Raw genomic sequence first — 21,378 nt, 5'->3', positions numbered from 1 at the left:
CTGAGTGACAGATGAAGGATTTGAACTCAGATCTTTGAATTCTAAACCATGTTGGAGGAGAGCCATTGGTATACTGCTATAGCTAAGCGCAGGAGTTATGGACTGGAATTGTAATTCTATTTGTATCAAGAACTCTTCTCTCCATCAATGCAAGCTGACCCCTTCTATGAAAGTTAAAGTCTGAGAGCTGCTCAGAATAGAGGGACTAGAGATATAGCCTGAGGGTACAGGGAACCTACGATACTCCTGAACAATGTCTGAATCAGATTAAAATATAATTGGGAAATATTTAACAAAATAAATGGCAATATAATAGAACACAGATAATGCTAATATATGGTTTTCTAAGTCAAAATGTGGCCCACCCAGATCCTTTCATAAGGTATATCAGCTCTGTTTTTGCTAGATTTTTTGAGACTAATGGTCTGCAATACTCAAAGGATAACTCAATTGTCCAGGGCAACATAGTAGATAGCAGACACGGGACTTGACCATAATTCTGGGGCAGACTCTTTAGCCATCACTCCATGTTGCCTTTTACTGCTTCACTAAAGTGGAGCTTATTCCCTTTCATGAACAGAAAGCTATTGGAAGGCAAACATGGTTGTTATATTTCCTTTGCATCCACTGATGGCTGAGATAGTGTTAGGAAAACAGCAAGGCCTCCATAAGTTCTTGACTGTGTTTCTGTTCTTATGCTTTTCCCCTTACTTAAGACTACTCTCCCAGCTCCTCTCATCTGTTTGAATCCAGCCCTATCTCCTCCACAACTTTTTTCATCCTTCACTGGTATCCTCTTTTTCTGAATATCGACAACATTTATTGAGCATCTACCTTACCCTGCTAGATATTGATCAAATGCCAAAAAGAACATTTGCTTAAAAAATATTTTTGGAGAACTCACACAAGGCAAGTGTTCACATGGAAGTCAGAAGAAGCAATATAAGGGCATTCTCAAGGTCTTTGAAGAACTCTGGAATTGATAGGGAGGCACTAGCTCAGGATTATCTAGCCCGGCATTCCCACCTCAAAAAAAAAACCATTGTGCTCTATGATTGAAGCAGAATTGCAGTCATTCAAAAGAAACATGAGACGTGCAAATTTAGAAACATCTCTGCTCAAAATGTTCATATGGAATATTTATGCCCCATCTGTCGTAGAGCCTTCTGAGCCACAGTTGGACACACTACACCTCGATCTAACATAGTGGTCTCAATTTGGCCTCTTTAAGAATGAGGAACAACTGATCAAGCAACTATAGATGGCATTATGAAACCCCTTAATTTTAGAAAAATATAAATTCCTGGTACCCACAAAGGGCAACAAAATAGAGACACAGGATCAAGGATGTGCTTAATGTTTTGACAACTGACTCCTAGGCCAGGAAATATATACATGACATACTTTGAAATTTAATCATCTAAACATTTTTCCATCCTTTTCCTAAATCAAGACAATAAACACAATAATATATCAAGCTCTGATTTGTTTTCCTGTTTCCAAGGTGCAAATGTTTGTACAAAGTATAGATTTAGTACACTCATGCCTGTTAGGTTTTTATAAATTGCAGCATGTAATTACTGAACAGTTGTGTCCCCCAAAATGACTCCAATTCATGCATAAGGATATTGTGTACTTGAAAAAGAAATAGAATTGGTCATGAAATGAGAACAAAGAATAACAATTGAAAGACCAAGAGTTGCTTGGGTAGCTACAAAGTATTCAAAAGCCTAGAATCTAATTTTCTGTTATATTGGGAAAAATTCTCTGTGAAGGATTTATTGGAAGAGTAAGAAATACACAGAAAGAGAAGGAAAAGAAGGGTTGTGCTCTGTACCAGTGGATGAATGACAAGATCACAGCTCTACTGAAACATTAATGCGTAAGTGCTATATCCTGTCTGTCATTAATTCTTAAGTGTGTCATACATATGTCTTGTTTCTCCAGAGAAAAGAACACATAAACTCTCAGAAGTCAGGGATCTTGATTTTTCTTCTTTACATGTGCCTGACACATAATAAGCATTTAATAAATGTCTACTAGGATGCTCCTCCATGACCTCTATCCCCCCAGGAAAGCTGTTTGCCCAATTAGAATGTAAGCTACGTGAGGGCAGAGATTGTTTTGCTTTTATTTTTTTATCCCCCCACAATTAGCATTGTGCCTAGTACAAAATAAATATCTGACAAATGTTTTTTCATTGATTCATTTATTCTAAGGGACTAACAAAGAGTAAAGCGCATAGTAGGTACCTTAATAGTTAAATGGATATGAAGATTTGTAGAGTGGGACGTGATTTATGTCTTTCAATGTTTAATAGGTAGTCATGTGGAAAAGTGATAAGATTTTAATCTATGTTGTCCCAGAGAAAAGAACTCTGAGCAATGGGGGAACATTACAGGGGAGAATGATTCATACTTCCATGAAGAACATTCTTGTAGTGACAGCTGTCCAAGAGGAAGCTAGATGACTAACTCTCAGGGACGATGGAGAAGGGACTCCAGAACAGAGCTGGAAGCTGGGCTTAATGCCCTCTAATCCATTTATAACTCTGAAATGCTAAGATTTCATACATTTTTGCATATATTTACTTTACAAAGGGGAATTAGACCTGCTCTTACCTCCTTTTCTTCATCCTTCCCTCTCTAATACAATTCACATTAATTTTGGAGTCTACCAGTACCACTGTCTACAAGAAGCCTTTCTTGATTCCTTTTGATGCTAATGCATTCTATCTGTTGTTTATCTCCCCTTTATTCTGTATATATTTTGATTGTACATAATTATTTATATGTTGCCTCCCCCATTACACTGCAAGCACTTTGAAAGCAGGGACTACCTTTTATCTTTCAATCTCTATAGTATATCACAATGGTATACAATAAGTACTTAATAAATGATCACAGGCTGACTGACTTCTCCTTCTAAGTTGATCCCCATTGGCAGAAATGTTCACATGTAGCCTGCCCATTTCTTATCATCCATTCTTAGCTACAGAGATATGGCTTATATAATCTAATGATCATAAATGGAAGGAACCTGAGAGATCAGCTAATCTTCAGCCCTTTCCTAGCTACTAATTTTTTCCCTGCTGTCTGCACACATGTCCAAATCTCTCTTATTCTTAAGACACTTTCATTAGATCTTAATATGTCCAATAACTATCACCCTCTTTTCAGTTAAATTCCAGGAAAAAGGCTGTCTTCCACTCAATATCATCACTTTTCCTCTTATCCCCATCTCTACATTCTGGTTTCCAGCCTCCTCACTCAAATTAAAATACTCTCTCCAAAATGACCAATTATTGCTTAATTGCCAAATCTAATAGTTTTTCCCTCAATCCTCATCCCACTTGACTCTCTACAGCCTTTGTCACAGCTGACCAGCTTCCCCCATGGCTACTCTTTGCTCTCTTGCTTTGTTGTGAAACTGCTCTTGCTAAGTTTCATTTCCATCGGTGTGACCAATGCTTCTTAATTTACTTTATTCTTTTATCACCAAAGTCCACAAACTTTGGGTATTTGTTGGGGTTCTGGTCTGTGCTTTCTTTTCTTTTTCTGTCTAGGCTCTCATCCTTTGATAATTCATTAGTTCTCATAAGTTCAGTTATTATCTCTACACAGGTGATTTTCAGATCTACACACCCAGCTCCTTCCTTTATCACCTCCAGTTCCACATCACAATTGCCTTTTGGATATTTTTATTGGATTGGTCCTCAAGAAATCTCCTATGCAACGTATAGAAATATAACTCATCTTTTCCACAAAACTCATCCTTCTTCTGAACTTTCCTACTTCTGTGCAGAGTTTTGCTGTCATAACCGTCTCCACCCTTTGTCTGACTTACTCCACAATATCAGTTACCTTATTTTATTTCATTCTCCCCAATATTACTTAGATATATCTGCCCTCCACACACAACCACAACATAAACCCAAGTTTAGGCCTTCTTCACCCCTTTTCTGGACTATTATAAGAACCTCGTAGCTGGTCTCTGTACCTAGAAACCTCTTTTTTTTTATTCCATTCCATCCTCAACCCATTTCCAAATTGATTTTCCCACACTACAGACCAGACCATGCCTCTGCCCCCATCCTGGACTGGAATCCAGTAGGTCCCAATTGGCAGGATGAGCAAATATCAAGTCTTCTGTTTGGCATTTATATCTCTTCAAAACCTGGACCCTTCTTCTTCAGTCTCCTTATATATTACTCCCTCCCATCTACTCCACTTTCTAGCCATATAAATCTTTCTACCCATAAGACAAGGTACACTCTGCCCCTTCTTTTCCATGTATACATCCTAATCCAGCCCAAAAGGTAAACATTTATTACTCCTTATAAAACTGTGTTCACTACTATCTTATGACTTTGCATGGGGTATCCCTCATGTCTGGACTGCTGTCCCTTCTTACCTCTGACATTTGCAGCCTCTGACTTCCTTTAAACCTCATCTGAAGCACTACCATCTGCATGAGAACCTTTTCTGAACCTATTAGCCATCAGAGCTATCTTCCAAAAGGTTACCTTCTGTTTGCTTTGTGTTTCTTGGAAATAATTATATGCAAATCTTGTTTTCTCCCTATAGACTTCAAGGGCAGGGAAATTTTTTATTTTTTAAAATTTTGTATCCTCGGTTTCTCCCACCAAACCTGGCACATAGTAGCTATTTAGCAAATGCTCATTGATGGACTGATCTAGCCCAATGCCTTTAAATACAAATCAGAAAAATGGATCCTAGAGAAGTAACTTCAAATAAATCTATAAAAAGCAATTTTTGAATTTTAAAGTGCTATAGAAATATGAACTGCTGCAATTATATTATCACCATCATTATTCATCCTCAACAACATTATTATCATCTAAAATCATACAGATCAAAGACATGAGTTTCTGATTCCAAATTCAACCCTCTTTTGATTATGTTATGTTGTAAGAGCTAAAGCCTGTTAACCTCAATCTTCTCTGTGGGAACAATGAATGCATTGGAGTTTTTGCCTTCCTGCTTTCCAACCTCCTGGTCCCACTCCCTGCTGATGAATGATAGTGGGCCACAGAACCAAAAGGAAAATTCCAGTTAGAGTGAGAAGAAAAGAGATTTAAAGATAGATGGTCGCCCTGAAGGGTGATCTATAGGGAAGGACAAGTAAACTCAGTCACCCAGAGGCAACAGTTCTGACTGCCAAGTATAAAAAGTGATACAGAGCAGCTGGGAGTAGTAGGAGGCTGAGAGAAATACAGAGCCTCACACAGGTGTATTACTCATATTCAACTACAGAAATAGATCTATGACCTCACTAATGTGCTATCTCCAAGGACAGAGATGGAAATCTTGTCCGACTGTTGATAACGTCTTCTCACTGGTTTGTCTTGGTTGGGTCCAGTCAATATGCTAAGACTTTCATCAATTTCTCTTGATAGCATGAGTATGCCAACAGAGCAAATAGGGCAGGGGTTCTCAAACTACAGCCTGCAGACCAGATGCACCCGTCGGGTTATGGCAAATGGGCTGAGGGGCGGAGACAGAGTGTGAGTTTGTGTTTTTACTATAGTCTGGCCCTCTAATGGTCTGAGGGACAGTGAACTGGCCCCTATTTAAAAAGTTTGAGGACCACTGAAATAGGCTATCCCTCAAGTATCACCCACTTTAGCCACATAGCCACCCCAACTTTTTCATTTATACATTTCTTTGATAGCATCCCTTATTCCTTTTCTCCTTTGTAGTTGCTTATTTATGTTATAATTATAATAGCCAAAAGTTAGCATTTATATAGCACTTTAAGATTTGCAAAATACCTTAGAAATATTTTCAGATTTGATTCTCACAACAGCTCTTGGAAAAATGCTATTTTTCCTTGATTTTATAGATGAGAAAACAGGCAGACAAAGGGTAAATGATCTTCCCAATGCTACACAGTCAAGAAGTATCTCAGGCTGGATTTGAACTCAAGTCTTATTAACTTCAGGTTTAGAACCTTATCCATTGTGCCTCCTAGCTGCAGTATATTCATGCAACTTTCTATTCCCCTTTGAATGGTTACCAATTTCTACTCTTGGGAGATTGCAGGGTTCCATCCATGATTTATGAAGAATGCTATAATTAAAAACGTAGATATTTCAGTGACAATTTTGGGATCATTAAAAGAACTTAAAAACACAATATTCCAAAGACAAGGTATACTCTTCTCCTTCTTTTCCATGTGTACACCCCAATTCAACCCTAAAGGTAAAAATAAATTGGGCTCTCCAGGGGTAAGAGTCCCATTTCCCCTTAAGTTGGCCTAGGAAGTACTACTTTGTAACTGCCTCACAAGAAACAATATGATGTCATAGAAAGAACCCTGGGATTGAAGTCAGAATTGAATTTGAGCTTCATTTTTCACCCCTTTTCTGTATGAGTCAGTCACTTCTTCAAATTTGAAATAAAGGAAGATTTGTTCCACAATTTTAAAAATAGAGTATTTTAGTGTTTTTTTAAGGATATTACTGGTTGTATTTTAAATATTAAAAAAAATTTCCAGCTGCACAAGTGCTCATCTTAACATCCAGGTGATACATTATTGAAGAGCCTGCAAAATAAAAGTCTCTGGAGCCTATAAGTTAGGAAAATAATTTCATACTGAAAATATTATTGTTGAAAATCTATATAAACACTATTGAATGCAAATATAAAGAAAAGTTAATATACTATTGTATACAATTATAAAGGAGGGTACAAAAATATAGAGCACATTTAATTCTCTGAGAAATTCATGTACAATCCCAACAACTTTAAAAGTCTTAAACAACTTCATGTAGATAAAATGTTTCAATATGACCCTTAAAAACATATTTCATTTTCAAGTCTTCTCTCTTTGTACTAATGTTATACAAGGAGGAGTTAACCTGAGTTCTTGCAGGCTCTGCCAGTGGAATTCAACCTCATCAAGTCCAAGCAAATTAAAAAGATTCTAAATATGGGGTAGGTGACAGACTTTGTGACAGTTTTCCAGGAAACAACATATCTTGGTGCATAGAGCTGTATCACCAGAAACTGGCCAACAGGCCATGAATTATTCAATCATAACAGTTCATGAAACATGGAGGGAATCTCATTGACCCGAGAATTGAATTGTGATGGACCCTGGTAAAGGACATAGCTACACAGATGGAATCAAAGAAGTTGGGGCTGTGTGGTAGCTTTAAGGATTATCTAATCCAGTCCCCTCATTTTCCATACCAGTAAATTCAGGCCCAGAGTGATTATGCAACTTGTCCAAGGTCATGGGATGATTAGGTTTAAGGATCACAGCTGGATGCTGAATGAAGCAAGCAGAACCAGAAGATCACTGTACATGGCAACAAGAAGATTATGTGATGATCAACTGTGATGGACTTGGCTCTTCTCAATAATGAGGAGATCCAAAGCAATTCCAATAGTCTTGTGATGCAAAGAGCCATCCACATCCAGAGAAAGAACTATAGAGGCTGAATGTGGATTGAAACATAATATTTTCACCTTTTTCTTTGTTTTTCTTCCTCACGTTTTTCCCCCTTTGGTTTGATTTTTCTTGTATAACATGACAAATATGGAAATATGTTTAAAAAGCATTGTGCATATTTAACCTATATCAGATTACTTGTTGCCTTAGGGAGGAGAGAAGTGAAGGAGGAAAGGAAGGAGACAAATTTAAAACACAAGTCTTACAAAAACGAAAGCTGAAAAATACCTTTACATGTATTTGGAAAAATATAAAATAGTATTAAAAAAAGAAAACAACAAAAATATGTGATCATTTTGATAGATACAGAAAAAGCTTTTGACAAGATGTAAATCCTATTTCTGTTAATAACATTAGAAAACACAGGAATAAACAGAGCTTTCCTTATTTTTAAAAAAAGACAGAACTGAAAAGGAACATAGAAGGCATCAAACCTACCCTCTCATTTTATAGATAAGGAGCTAAAGCCAAGAGAGTTGAAGTGATTTATATTTGTGGAAAGATTTAAGTCTTCCTGATTAAGGTCTTCCTGATTTTGGAAGCCCAAGATCCTACTCTAGACCATGTTGCTTTCTTAGGCTAGGATTCAAATTCAAATCCTTGGATTCTAGAGTCAGTTTTTTGCCCCCCATACCACACTGTCCTCTGGACAAAGGCCAATCGATCATTTGGTATCTCCATTCTAGGCTAAGGACTCTCATTCTTCTTCACTTGGGCTCAGAATTCAAAAAAACATTTATAAAATATCTACCACTGTGAGCAAAGACAAAAACTGAAAAAGATCTTATTTCAGCATATAAACTGCTATAAAATGTGGACTGTTAATATTATTATAAATGTCCTTGGTATATATCAAGAGAGTACGTAGAACAATCAAAAAATGCTTACTAGGCATACTAGGCTTTGCTCATAGAAATATATATATTGACCCATCAGTCGAAGGAAATATTTGTTTGTGCCATATCTGACATCTTTCCAACAAGCCTTTTAGATGGGCCTAGCTCTTTAGGTAAGAGATATACAAGAACCTTATGGGATTGACTACAGAAAACACTTAATAAATATATTTTTTTATTCATTCCTTTATTCATTTGTTCATTCAATAAAGTGTGCCATATCTGACAACTTTCTAACAGACCTTTTAGATGGATCTAACTATTCAGGAAAGAGATGTAGAAGAACCTTATGGGTTTGACTGTGGTAAACACTAATAAATGTTTTTTATTCATTCATTTATTCATTTGTTCATTCAATAATTCTCAGGATGAAATTATCACCAGAAATAGCTGATTTTGGCCATGACACTAGCAGAACAAAAAAGAAATGTAAGAATGTTCTTTAGTGGCCCATGGAATGAAACAATGATCTCTTGAAAAATGTCATAATTCAAATCTTGATGTATGCTTTCGTTTCATTGGGTAGAGTTTATCAACTAGATCTAGAAAATAGGTTAAAAAAAACTATTATTCCTTCTTTCCTTTCTTTCTCCCACTTTCTACATCTAATAAAGAAACAAAAATCTCTTTCAAAATCTCTTTCATCCAGCTTTTGGATAGGGCTTCCAGAGGTTCAAGTAGTGATCCTCCTCTTCAACTGTGTTAAAGGGAAAGTTCAGGTTGTCACAAATGGAGACAATTGTTTTCCTGTGTGTGGAAGGCCTAAGGAGAACCAGAAGGTAGAAAAAAGGATTGGACAATCCCTATGAGAAGGCCAGTCTCACTTATTGTGGTTTCTTGTAAGATACCTGGTAGGAAGGAACCATCACCTTCAGAAAGAGGCTAAGGTCCAGAAGAACTCTAGATCCACAATTCCATTTTTAGACATCTAGTAATCCTAGCACCCCTCAGGGTAAGAGTTATTCAACCCATCATCTCCAATAGGTCACATGAACAACAGTTTAAGTTTCATACAATTATCAACTTCCTGTAATTAGAAAAACTCCTCTGGGGCTTTTGACAAGAATAGCATCTCAATAATCTAGATAAACTGTGTTCAGGGCTTTCCTTCCTTTACAGCGTCAGGCCCATGTCCCATGTTGTTTCTCAACATACTGCCTTTGTGATCTCAGGTAGGTAACATGGCCTCCCTGGATTTCAAGTTCTTCATTTGTAAAATGATGTGGCTTGATCAATGATCTCTGAACTCCCTTCTTCTAGCTTGGGGCCCTTGAGTGTTCCTTCACCACTGAATAAGGCTGCAAAGGGCTCTTCAATGCTTCTTTCCACCTGGGAAGCAAATGCATTATGATGGTACTGTTGTGCACCCCCCTCTTCATCTCTGATCATCCCTGTCTTTCTCCAAGCTTCAACCTGGGTAATGTTCTTTATGGAAGACCCTTTCTGATTCCCTTGGTTTCATATGCTACCGTCTTCTTAAATTGTCACATATACACATATTGCTTACATGGTATATACTACTCCTAGTAAAATTTAAATTTCTTGAGAAGAAAGAGAGGTTTTTGTTGCTTGTTTTGTTTTTGTGTGGTGTTATATTATATATATATACACACATATACACACATATATGTGAATATACATATATATATATATTTATTTATTTACCCTCTGCGCCCACCACCATACCTAGCACAAATTAAACATTTAAAATCGAGGTCCTTAAACTGAATTCTTATTCAAATAATCCTTTTTTCCTCACTAACTGATCAGTTTTTAGAGGCATTATTCAATTAGGATTCCAGGGAACTCTACTTCCAAGCAGCTCCATCTGTCCTATTCAGAGGGGCACTTTTGGGGGGAAGTTATGGGCAGATCACTTCTTGAGGAAGTTATGGGCAGATCAAGAGGCCAATAAATTTCTGTAAATACTCAGGTCATGGTGCTTTACAAAGATGAGGTCAGTTTGCTCCCATGAATCATTCACGACTCACCAACTGAGCCACCCCTTGGCTCTAGTAAATATTACGAGATGACACATCTAAGCATTTCTTCCTAGATACTGGTTTCTTTTTTCAGTACATCAACTTTTTTGTAGAGTTTTCTGACAGGCTCGTGGTACCCAAAGAATCATACAGGATTTTCCCTGGATCAGGGTCCCTGAGATTTGCCAAGTTCGGTAATGCTTTGAAGAGTTCAAAGGAAGCAGACTCATATGTGACTCATGATCTCCTGATACACCACGCTGCTAGATGCCTGGCACAGTGCTCCATGTACAATAGGTGTTTAATAAATGTTTGTTGAATGTAAACTTCTCGAGAGTAGAAATTGTCTCTTTCTATATATTTGTATCTTCAGTGTCTAGTATAGGACCTGACATATACAGCAGCAGGTGTTTAATAAGTGTTTGTTTATTAACGAATGCCTGACTTAATACTTTGCTGCAACTCTCTGCTTATTTAAACCCTAATCTTTCTTAATATGAAGAATGAGCCAGTACTTAAATAGTGTTTTGCAAACATTTGATTCTAATAACAACCCTGTGAGGTAAGTGCAATTATTACCCCCATTTTAGAGATAAGAATGGTTTAGAGAGATTGATTTATTCAAGATTACATAGCTAGAAAGTCTAAGGAGGTATTTGAGACTGATTTCAAATCCATTGCTTTCTCCCTTTCCCTTCTAGGTTCTACTGAAATTGCATTTACTTCCCTTTCACTCCAGATAATAATGATCTCTCTCCTTTATGGTGAGTAATGAGTGCACCCACTTAACACTTAGTCTATACAATCTTAGAATCTCAGAGATGGAAGGGAACCTGGAATCCATCTTGTCCAAGTTACCAGATGAAGAACGTCCCTGAAGACAACCCTCCCAAATGGCTGTAACCAGCCCACTTCCTTTTGTACTCATATATCCTAAAGAGTATTTTTTTGATGCTACTTCTTGCCCAGAAATTAGTACTGGTAACATGTTGCATGACTTATGCTACCACATGTCTTTCTATTGCTCTTTGTACACACATAATTATATACCCATAAGTCCTCAGTTATTTTTTGATGTAACCATTTTCTACCCACTTTATTGGGCTTGAATGGTCAAACATTCCTTTGCGCACATGTCCTATCTTTCCATTATTTAGGTATATACTGTCTTTAAGGGTGGGGATTGCCAGACAATCCTTATGTTCCTACTACCTTACCCATAGTAGGTTCTCAAAAAAATGTTGGCTAGTATCCTCTTATGAATAGCTGGCATTTAAAAATGTTTGTTGAATGGAAATGTTTGGCTTAAATAAATTATGATGGTGCCTATAATTCTGAATCTACGACGTGAAAGGCAGTGAGAGTGGGTGAAAGTTGAGAACTTCTCCAACATCTGGCAGACTTGTGGCTGCCAACACTTGAGTACAGATAGAATTATTGCCAGTGTAATATGTCCATCTGGGAATGTGTCGGTAATGCCAGCCTTCAACTCTTGAGCAGCTCCTGGATGAGCCAAAGGTTTTGGGGAAGGAAAAGTGAAGCCCCTTCCTCTGCTTTGTCAGTTTCTGAAATCCCCTTTTTAAGGAAGTATCCGCGCCAACAATACTCACTCCTTCATTCCTCCTTGGGCTGGGTCCCAGACTCTGGATTTCTTTCTCCCTTAAGCCCCTGCAGGTATGTTTTCCCTCCTGTCCCACCTTTCCCATCTACCTTTGAAGTGGTTTTTTCTATCACTAGAATATAAGCGCCTCAGGGGCAGGGGCTGGGTTTTTTTTTTTTTTTTTTTTTTTGTTGTTGTTTTTCTTTTTTTTTTGCTTCTATTTAGATTTCTAAAATTTATCACTGTGTGTGTTTAATAAATGTTTTATTATTTCTCATTGGAAATAAGAGAAAAACAGTATTACATATTACACATGAAACACTTTTTCGGCTTCATGTGGGGGCATTTTGATGTAGTGGAAAAACACTAAATTTGGAAACAGAGGACCTTTATTTGAGTCTTCATTATAATACTGCCTGATCACTCCCCAGACTTTGGGGTCCTCTTAAAGAATGATGGACAAAATCATCGACCACAATACCCCAAGCTAGATAATTCAAAACTTGAAATTGAATAAAGTGAATTCTTCCCCCCCCAAAAAAATTAATAACACTACCTGGTTGTGTGATCTTGAGGAAATCACTTATGTTCTCTTATAATAAGCTTCGTGTGTGTGTGTGTGTGTGTGTGTGTGTGTGTGACTGAGTGGTTTGAACTCAAGCATTTCTAAAGTGCCTTCCAGCTCTACTTGCATATAATTTTTGAAGACAAATGAAATCAGGATAATTAGAGCTCCCTGAAAGGGTCCTGATCCTGCTAGCCTAACAGTCCAAATCAGCTAATGGATTTCTTTCTTTCTTTGCCTTAATCACTGAATGGGTATTGCCTCAGTCAAACAGAGGCCTGTTGAAGATCTTAACTTAAAAAGGCCAGTGTCTCCCACAGCAAACAGGGCCATCTCTGGACATCCTGATCTATATCTTGTCATTGGGCTCAGATGACTCCAGAGGAGAAAGTGAGGTTGGTGACCCTACTTAGCCCTCCCTAACCTAAATTTAATTCATTTTCATATCATGATGTCATCTCCCTGATGTCATGATTGTCTTTGAGAATAAAGGACAATCTCTTTATCTCCTCCTCCTCTCTCTCTTTTTTTTTTTTCATTTCTTATTATTTTTAGGAAGAGACAGTGTTAACTCTCAATATATGAGGATAAAATATATGCTCCCTCCATATCCACCCCACCATGGTGTCCCAAAAGTCTTATTGCAGTTATTGACCTAAAACTTCACTGAGACTTTGGGGATATCCTGTATACACAAACCTACACACAGGCACATACATATAAGTAGATGTATGTATAGAGTTACATACACATATATATTTATATGTATGTAGTTTTTACTTTTCTATGTATCTCCATCAAATATAATTCTGCTTGGATTATAGTTAAGTGCCTAATAAATTCTTGAATGTTGGAGTGGATGGATATATGGATGAATACAACCCCTGCCCTCAGGAAATTTACTGGGTGGGGAAAAATAGTAAATAAGAACAGAGAAGTACAATATAGGGTAGGCAAAGAAGAACTTTAGAAAATGCTCTAGAAAGATTTAGAATGAAACAGGCGCTTTTGGTTAGGGGCCACAGAAAAGGCTTCTGGGAACAATACAATGATTTTAGGGATGTATTGAAATTTCAAGATGAGGGACCATACGATTTTTTAGACCTAAACATCAAAGAGAGGAAACAGAAGTCCAACCACTGTGGCCTACATTTCCCCACCAATTATGGGTCTATAGCCTCTAGTTACTTTGCAACCACATGACTCTCTCCAGCCAGCATGTAGCTGTTGATATTTAAAAGTGGAGTGAAAGAAATTTAAAAATGAAAGAAAGAAAAGAAAAGAAAAACATACAGTCATAATGATTCAGGCTGAGTCTTTATCCAGAATTACTGGAAACGCAAGGAAACAGACAGGGTTAGTCACTGAAAAAAAATCAAAATACACACACACACACACACACACACACACACACACACACACACAGAGGCACGCACACAGGCCTGGCCACTGACTCACTGACTATTGTAATGTTGCTGAGGAAATGAGCCAGGACATTTTTAAAATGCAAAAAAAAGGGCAGTTAAGTGCTCAGGAAAGGTATTTCCCTTAGAGTTCAAAAAATAACTGTTGGGCTGGGTGGTGCAAGCAGAGGTTCAGAAAGGTTTGCCAACTGCCTTGTCTGGCCAATACTTGATCAAAGAAGCTGGTTGCTTCTTAATGATATACCATAGTAAGACCTTTTTCTGGTTTGTGTTATTTTTTAAGTTTTGATTTTGGTAAATGTAGGGATAGAACCTATTTGTGAAATGGCTACGGGGAATTCCCATGGTCACACAGGTGGTGTCACAGATATGAACTTCCTGAACTCTCACCAGCTTTCAGTTGTGACTCGTATCCTTTCCATCAAAAGTCTTTTTTTTCACCTTTTTAAAAAACGGTTTTCTGAAGGTTTCTTCTCCCCGAGAGGCTTGGAAATGTGAAAAGAATAGAGTCTTGTTTCTGTAGCTTGGTATTTATGTATGCTTGAGGTAAGAAACCTGTCTTTCCTGAACTTCAATTTCCTCACCTGTCAAATGAGTACAATTCTTGCATCACCTACTTGTGAGGAAAGAGCTTTGTAAAGGGTAAATTTCTTAACATTTATTATAACATAATATATAGTATAGTATATATTATATATAAAATAAGTTATTATATATTAGCTATAAATAGACCAGTTGGATTAGATGTTCTTTGAAGTCTATTTGAGCTGTGCAGCCTAAACAATCATTCACAGGATTACAGTTCTAGAACTACAAGGGACCACAGGGACTATCTAGTCTAATCCCTTCATTTGACAAATGAGGAAATTGAGGACCAGGGTGATTAAGTCATTTTCTCCTTACAAAATCAAACAGATCAAAGGCATTATTCCTAGGTTCAGGACTCTTTTCCCTTGTACAACACTAATTCTCAGAGCATCTAGGTAGCACAGGACCTGAGTTCCAATAAAGCCTCGGACACTTGGCACTTACTACCTACATGACCCTGGGAAAGTCACTTACCTCTGATTGTCTCACAAAACAAACCAAAAAACCCTCCAAAATACTAGTTCTCTCCCAAGAAGCAGAGCTCCTACCTAATGTGGGTCTCTTGAATGACAGTTTTTGCTCATTTAATTAGAGGCTTTCTCTTTTCAGTGGAGGGAGATGTCAACAAGTGTGACCAAAAGTCAGTTCTGGTCCAAGAAAACTTCAGTGGATTGGATCAAGCACAATCGGCTCCAGAATGAGATTTTTGTTGATGTTCTTGAGTTGTTTTGGTCAGGTATGACTCTTTGTGACCCCATTTGGGATTTTTCTTGGCAAAGATACTGGAGTGGTTTGCCACTTCCTTCTTCCAGACTAGGATACATCCTGCTCAAAGACAGATCCTCTGGCTCTCCCATCATCAAATATGAGTGTATTGACCTTCTGCATCCTGATTGGTTGCTCTGCCAATTGGCCCAGACTGGGCAGGGATCCAGCAGGTAGTGGGGGATGGAAAGGGGACAAGTCACCTTTTTCCAGAGTAGTGGAAATCAATTGGATGTGCAGCCAACCTTCAGCTCTCATTATGTCAGGCAAGCAGGGACAGTTCCCTCTGCAGAGAAGCAGCAGAGTTATGTGGGGAAATCCATTAGCAAGGAAACTGGATCAAACTGCTCTGTGCTGCAGCAACCTTGCTTGGACATCTATTCATCTGCCCCTCCCACAGTCCCTTCACTGCCTTTTCTGGGTCTTTGTGGCTTGTCAGTCTTATTCATGTTAGTGATCTCTCCTTTGCTACTCCTGCAGCTTAAAAAAAAAATATCACAGAGCTCATGGCTCAGAGAGTGTCTTTTAAGTCCTGGGGACTATTTAAAAGGCCTAAGGAAAGTAACAAAGCTTTTTGGATCTGGACATAGTGCTTATTTTACTGGCATTAAAGAAAGACCAGGGAGCTCTATACTGATAGACTAGGAGTCCAGCATTATTAGATCAAGTGGTTTTAGCAACATGACAAATCCTGGATGTGGTCTAGCACCTATATCCATCGCCCTGTGACTGGATCAATGCTCAAAGAATCATCTGATCATATATTTAGACTTGGAAGGGACATGAAAGATGTCTCTAGGGAAGATCCATTTGGCCATTTCACCTAATATACTTTTGATGTCATTCTACTCCCTAGGGCATTGGGATAACAAAGGCATCAGCTTTCCACCATTGTACAGATGAGGAAGTCAGGAAACCAAGTTTCAGGAAGCTAATTACTGTAGTTCTCTCTAGGGCAACACGTTGGAAATGGCGGTTAAAAAAATTATATTTTTCTCAGCAGACTAAAGTGAAAAAGGAGAGAAAAATCAAGGAAAGGCTTTTCTTCCAACCTGATAATTACCTTTTGTCCTGGCCTTTACAAATGTGCAGGGATTATGCTTCTAACACCACAAGAAAGTGGCAGAAACGTGAGCATGTTAATTCACTCATTCAATAAATCAACAAGTGTCTATTAAGTGCCTATTCCATGCTGGGCACCATGTCAGGTGCTGAGGATACAATGGACCAGAATGAAACAGTTCCTGATCTTAAAGAGTTTATTTTGGAGGTGGAGGGCAGAGGTAAAAAGATACTTATATTTCCTGCCATCTTGGGGGGAGGGAGGAGGGGGAAAATTGGAACAAAAGGTTTGGCAATTGTCAATGCTGTAAAATTACCTCTGCATATATCTGGTAAATAAAAAGCTATAATTAATAAAAAATACTTACATTTATAAATACATACAAACTAAACACATAGAAAGCCGATTTGGGAAGGGGGAAGAAATATTGATAGCTGGGGGAATCAGGAAAGGGACTGAAATGTGAAGGAATCTAGGGCATTGTCAAAGGAAGTATGCCCTCCCACACACACATAGGGAACAAGCCTCTGAGGACAAGAATGGAATTCTGCATTAATATCTGCTACTAATTGTAAAATAGAACCAGAATGGTCTGCTGGATAGAATGATATGCTTAGAAACCAGAAAATCTGGATTCAAATCCCACCTTTGATATTTACTAGCTATCAGAGCCTGGGCAAATGACAATCTCTGCTCATCTCAAGCATCCCTCTGGGCAGGGGCTGAATTCCATCTCACAGGTCCACTATGCAAAGCACTTATCACTTATTTTTAAGCTTAAATTAAAGGGAGAGGGAAAAAAAAAAACAATGGTAAGCAGAACTGATATCTGAATTTGGACTCACTAGCTCCAATTTTATCTTCTCTCCTTACTTGAGATACAAGCTGTTAAAACCCACTGCACAGATCACAGACTTATAGATCCATACCTAGAAGGGACCTAAAAAGCTAATTCAACTTCCTCATTTTGTGAATGAGGAAAATAAGGGCTAAGAAAATTAAATGATTTGCCTAAGTCTCATAAGGCAGAATTTGCATCCAGATCCTTTCATTCCAGTGTCATTATCTTTCCCACTCTGGATCACCACAGATTTGAACCCGAGACAGTATTTCTCTTCCAGTGACACAGTAAGGTGTGTCAAACAATATTTTTTAGCCACAGAGAAATGTTTTATTTTTCTCACAGTGCTTCTGCTGATGGTATATGAAATTCCTCTTCCTTCCTGGCACAGACAACCTTCAACAGCTATAATAAAAATCCAGTTCTGGTGCAAGGGCAACTGCAGGTCAGTAATCAGGTGGGTTTACTGTAGCTCAGTCAGACAACAACTCTAATCATTATTGATGGGAAGGGAGGAAAGCCAGCATGAGCTAAGACCATCCTGCAAGGGGGAGAGCAAGAGGTGGAGTTCCAGCTGGAAGTTAAACCATGAAATGCTCATTTCTGGCTTTCAGTAAAAGCCCGTGCTTTCCTAAGAAGGTAGGCTGTGTTGAAACAGTCAAGTTGGAGACATAGCCAATTCCTGGGTAAAGAGTAGCTGGTTTCAGAGTGCCCTTGAATTGCATTTGCTTAATTAACTTCATGGCCATAAAAGGCTAGCACTCAGACAAAGGTCCCTCCAGAGAAACTACAAAATTAAGTGTTGTCCAAATATACCATGTAAAATTATGAGTGCAAACTCAAACTCTGTCAGTTCCTTTTACAATTATATGGACCCACCTTTGACCTCCTTGGGTCTTAAAAGATACACAGAGGTATAGGCATTCCCTTCCACTAACCAGAGGGTATGTGCTATTCATTCTTGTCATTCTAGGCAATTCAGCTAAGGGCTGTTAGAGAGAAGAAAAGCCAGAATTGACACTAAAGGAAGTACATACACTTTAATTGTGCGTGTGTATGAGTGTATGTGTGTGTGTGTGTGTGTGTGTGTGTGTGTGTGTTTCAGACAAACAACCAAACAAATCTCAGCCTACCTCTATTGATTGGCAATCAGAATTCTAGGTTTGAATTCAAGACCTGGCATTAAATACTATGTGACTTGAAGCAAGTTGCTTCATTTTTCTGCACCTTGGTTTCTTCATCTGTAAAATGAAAAGGGTACACAAGATGACATTTCAGGTCCCATGTAGTTCTAAATCGGTTATATTTGTTGGTCAAAGTGATATGATATGATTTTTGTAGTCCCCTGATTTTAAGGAATTCTGTTAAATCAATAATCCTAAATCTTCTGGCTTTGGAGTCTGCCTCAGGAAATTCCCATGCCCATTCTGTCTGATTTGGAATAGACCACTGAATAGATAGCTTCTGGCCTCAGGGTAGTTCCACAGAGCAAACTCCTGAAATAATAGTGAATAGACAACTCTTCACTTCATTGCGGATTGTCAGATAGATAATCTTTTGATCAGTGATAATTAAATTCTGGAGACCACTCCTCTAGGCCATAGAGTTAGTATCTCAATGATAGAAAGCTGAATAAAGAGGTCTCCTCCCTTTTAGGCCTTTGCTAATTTCTTTTGGAACTTAGCCCACTTGTAATGATGTTACAATTACAATAAAACTTTGCTCCTTGACTTGGAATGGGTTCAAACTTGCAAATTATTTTAACACACTTTACAATATCAGTCTATGACCCCAAACTTTTGGGGTCCCCTTCCCAAACTCAACAAAAGGATCAGTACTTCATAAATTTTTAATTTATAATGAATCTGAGATATTATTTGAACCATCCCTCTCAATCTCCTTTTAAGACAAGAAAGCTGAAAAATGAACCTATTCTTATCTATCATTGGATAATAAGGCTTAAGAAATCTTCAAGATTCTATAATTTGTATCTAAGGACTTCTAACTGGTACCTCAACTTGTCTAGAACCCTTTGCTACTGAGGATTTGAAGGAGACTATTTTCTTCAAGGGGAATAGAGGGAAGAATGGATTCAGTGAAAAGATCTGATTTCAAGTTCCAGTTTGGAACTGACTAACTTGAGCAAGCCATTTGGAATTCTCTGAGCCTCTGTTTCCTCATATATAAAATGAAAGAGTTACACCAAATTAGAAGCTTTTAACCTTGGATCCATGGATTTTCTAGGGGGGATATGAACTTGAGTGGGTAGAAAATTGCATTTTTATTTTCATTAATCTTTGGTTTCCTTTCTATGTGTTTTACTTTATGCCTTTTAATATATTATTCAAAGAAAGGATATAGAGATTTTACCAGGATGTCAAAGAAGCCTGTGACACATAAAAAGAAAAAAAAGAAAAAAAGACAGAAACACAAAGTTCCCTTTCAGGTTTAAACTGCAATTTGGTATAGGAGTGAAATTTGGGGTGGGGCAGTGGTGCCAGGGGTGCTGTGAAAAAGAGGGAGTAGACAGCTGGTTCTTTATTTAGAAGCTTTAATTTCTTCCTTTCACAAGTATCAGAGTCTTTTTCTACCCTTCTGTTCCTCTTCTCCAAAAAGGATATGGTGGTCAAGGTTGTAGGAAATAATCCATCAGATTCCATGGACCTTATCCATGGAAGGAACAGGTGGAATTTTAGGAACTCTGACAAGTCCCTGATCAAAAATATTTCCCCATCCTACAACCATACCCACCAAGCTATTTTTAGGTTTAAGGTATGATGCCATAGAGGAGGGAGAGCCTAAATACATATTCTCCTTATCTGAGATCCAAGCATTCACTCAATGGGACAAAGAAAGAGTTAAGTGTTTGTAAGAATATAAAAAGAAAGGAAGCTAGAATGCTGGGGATGCTACACCACAGATAGTGAATACCCTAGGTGGGCAGCAAAGGGAACATTTGTTTATTGCACAATTTTGATGAAGGTAACCCTATCATTCCTATTCCATTATTTCTCATCTCAAGACCAGTCAAACTGCAGAGGAGACAGAAGGAAGGGCATGAGGTAATCTATTTTTAAAATTTCAGTGTAAGCATTTACATCTCATATTGGAAAATGCTATAAATCAGGGCTTGATTTTTTTTTCTGATTGACTAGACTTAAAAATGTTAATAATGCAAATTATTTAAAGTTAAAATTGAATTTAAAAGCATGTCCTGCAATATTGGAGTTATGGTTGTTAAATATTTACTAGGATACTACTGGATAGAGGTAGGAGTTTCTTGTACACAAACACATCAAAACTGAATTTTCTATTTTCATTCTAGAGGAAAGGACTGAGAATCAAAGTTCACCTTGACCCAGACCACCACTCTAGGGAGCTCCAGGGCTCCTGAAGGAATAATAATGGAGGAGAGAAGATGGTGTGAAACAAAGACCCCAGACTTTTTTATGCAGCAATCATAGCTCATGTTCATATCATCTTTAATTATCACACAGATTTTCTATCCAGACATAAGAATTGCATGTATCATTCTCTTCCATTTGACAAAAGATGAAAGGAGATCCAGGGAGATATATTGAATAGATATACTGATTACAGCAAATTATTTGAATTAGATCTCAAAACCAGGTCTTCCAACTTTAAAACTGGCATATAGTAGTACTCAATAAATGCCTATTGATTTAATCAACTCCAGTGCTCTTTTTACTGCTGGCAGATTAAGTGATGGAGCTAGAGAATCACATAATCAGTAATATCTGAGGAAGTAGAATGTAGTCAAAAGAGCTCAGGACTTGAATCTAAGTCCCAACTTTGCCATTTATTGGCATTCTGACATTGGAAAAAATCCATGGGACTTAGTTTCCTTATCTGTAAAATGAGAAGCTTAAATTGGTTGATTTCTAACTTCCTTTCTGTCTCTACCATCCTGTAATTGTATTTTTTTAAAATATCCTTTCTTTTTGCAAAATCAGAACTGAACCTAAGCTTTCTATCTTTATGGAGGCAAAGGGATAAGACTAGTCTCTTCTGTTTTTGCATACACTCCACACTGCCTAATAAAAGATCTATTTTCCTCTTCTAAGTTGTTCCACATAGTCATTTTAACCTTAATTTGCATCAGTTCTGTACTTTTTAGCTAAATTCATCAGGAATTTTCTTAAGTACCTGATATG

General features: G+C 37.8%; 1 long non-coding RNA gene across 1 annotated transcript; it reads left to right on the top strand.

The window, feature by feature from the left end:
- Positions 1-1,579: 1,579 nt before the first annotated feature.
- LOC141545546 (uncharacterized) lies at positions 1,580-20,849 on the top strand. The gene is made up of 5 exons (XR_012483063.1): positions 1,580-1,882; positions 11,059-11,121; positions 15,144-15,270; positions 17,549-17,648; positions 20,529-20,849. It is a non-coding gene; the product is annotated as an uncharacterized LOC141545546 (long non-coding RNA).
- The last annotated feature ends 529 nt before the right edge of the window (positions 20,850-21,378 follow it).

Source organism: Sminthopsis crassicaudata, chromosome 6 (genome assembly GCF_048593235.1).
Source record: "Sminthopsis crassicaudata isolate SCR6 chromosome 6, ASM4859323v1, whole genome shotgun sequence".
In the NCBI taxonomy this organism is placed as follows: domain Eukaryota; kingdom Metazoa; phylum Chordata; class Mammalia; order Dasyuromorphia; family Dasyuridae; genus Sminthopsis; species Sminthopsis crassicaudata.
This window is presented reverse-complemented; position numbering and strand designations above follow the sequence as displayed.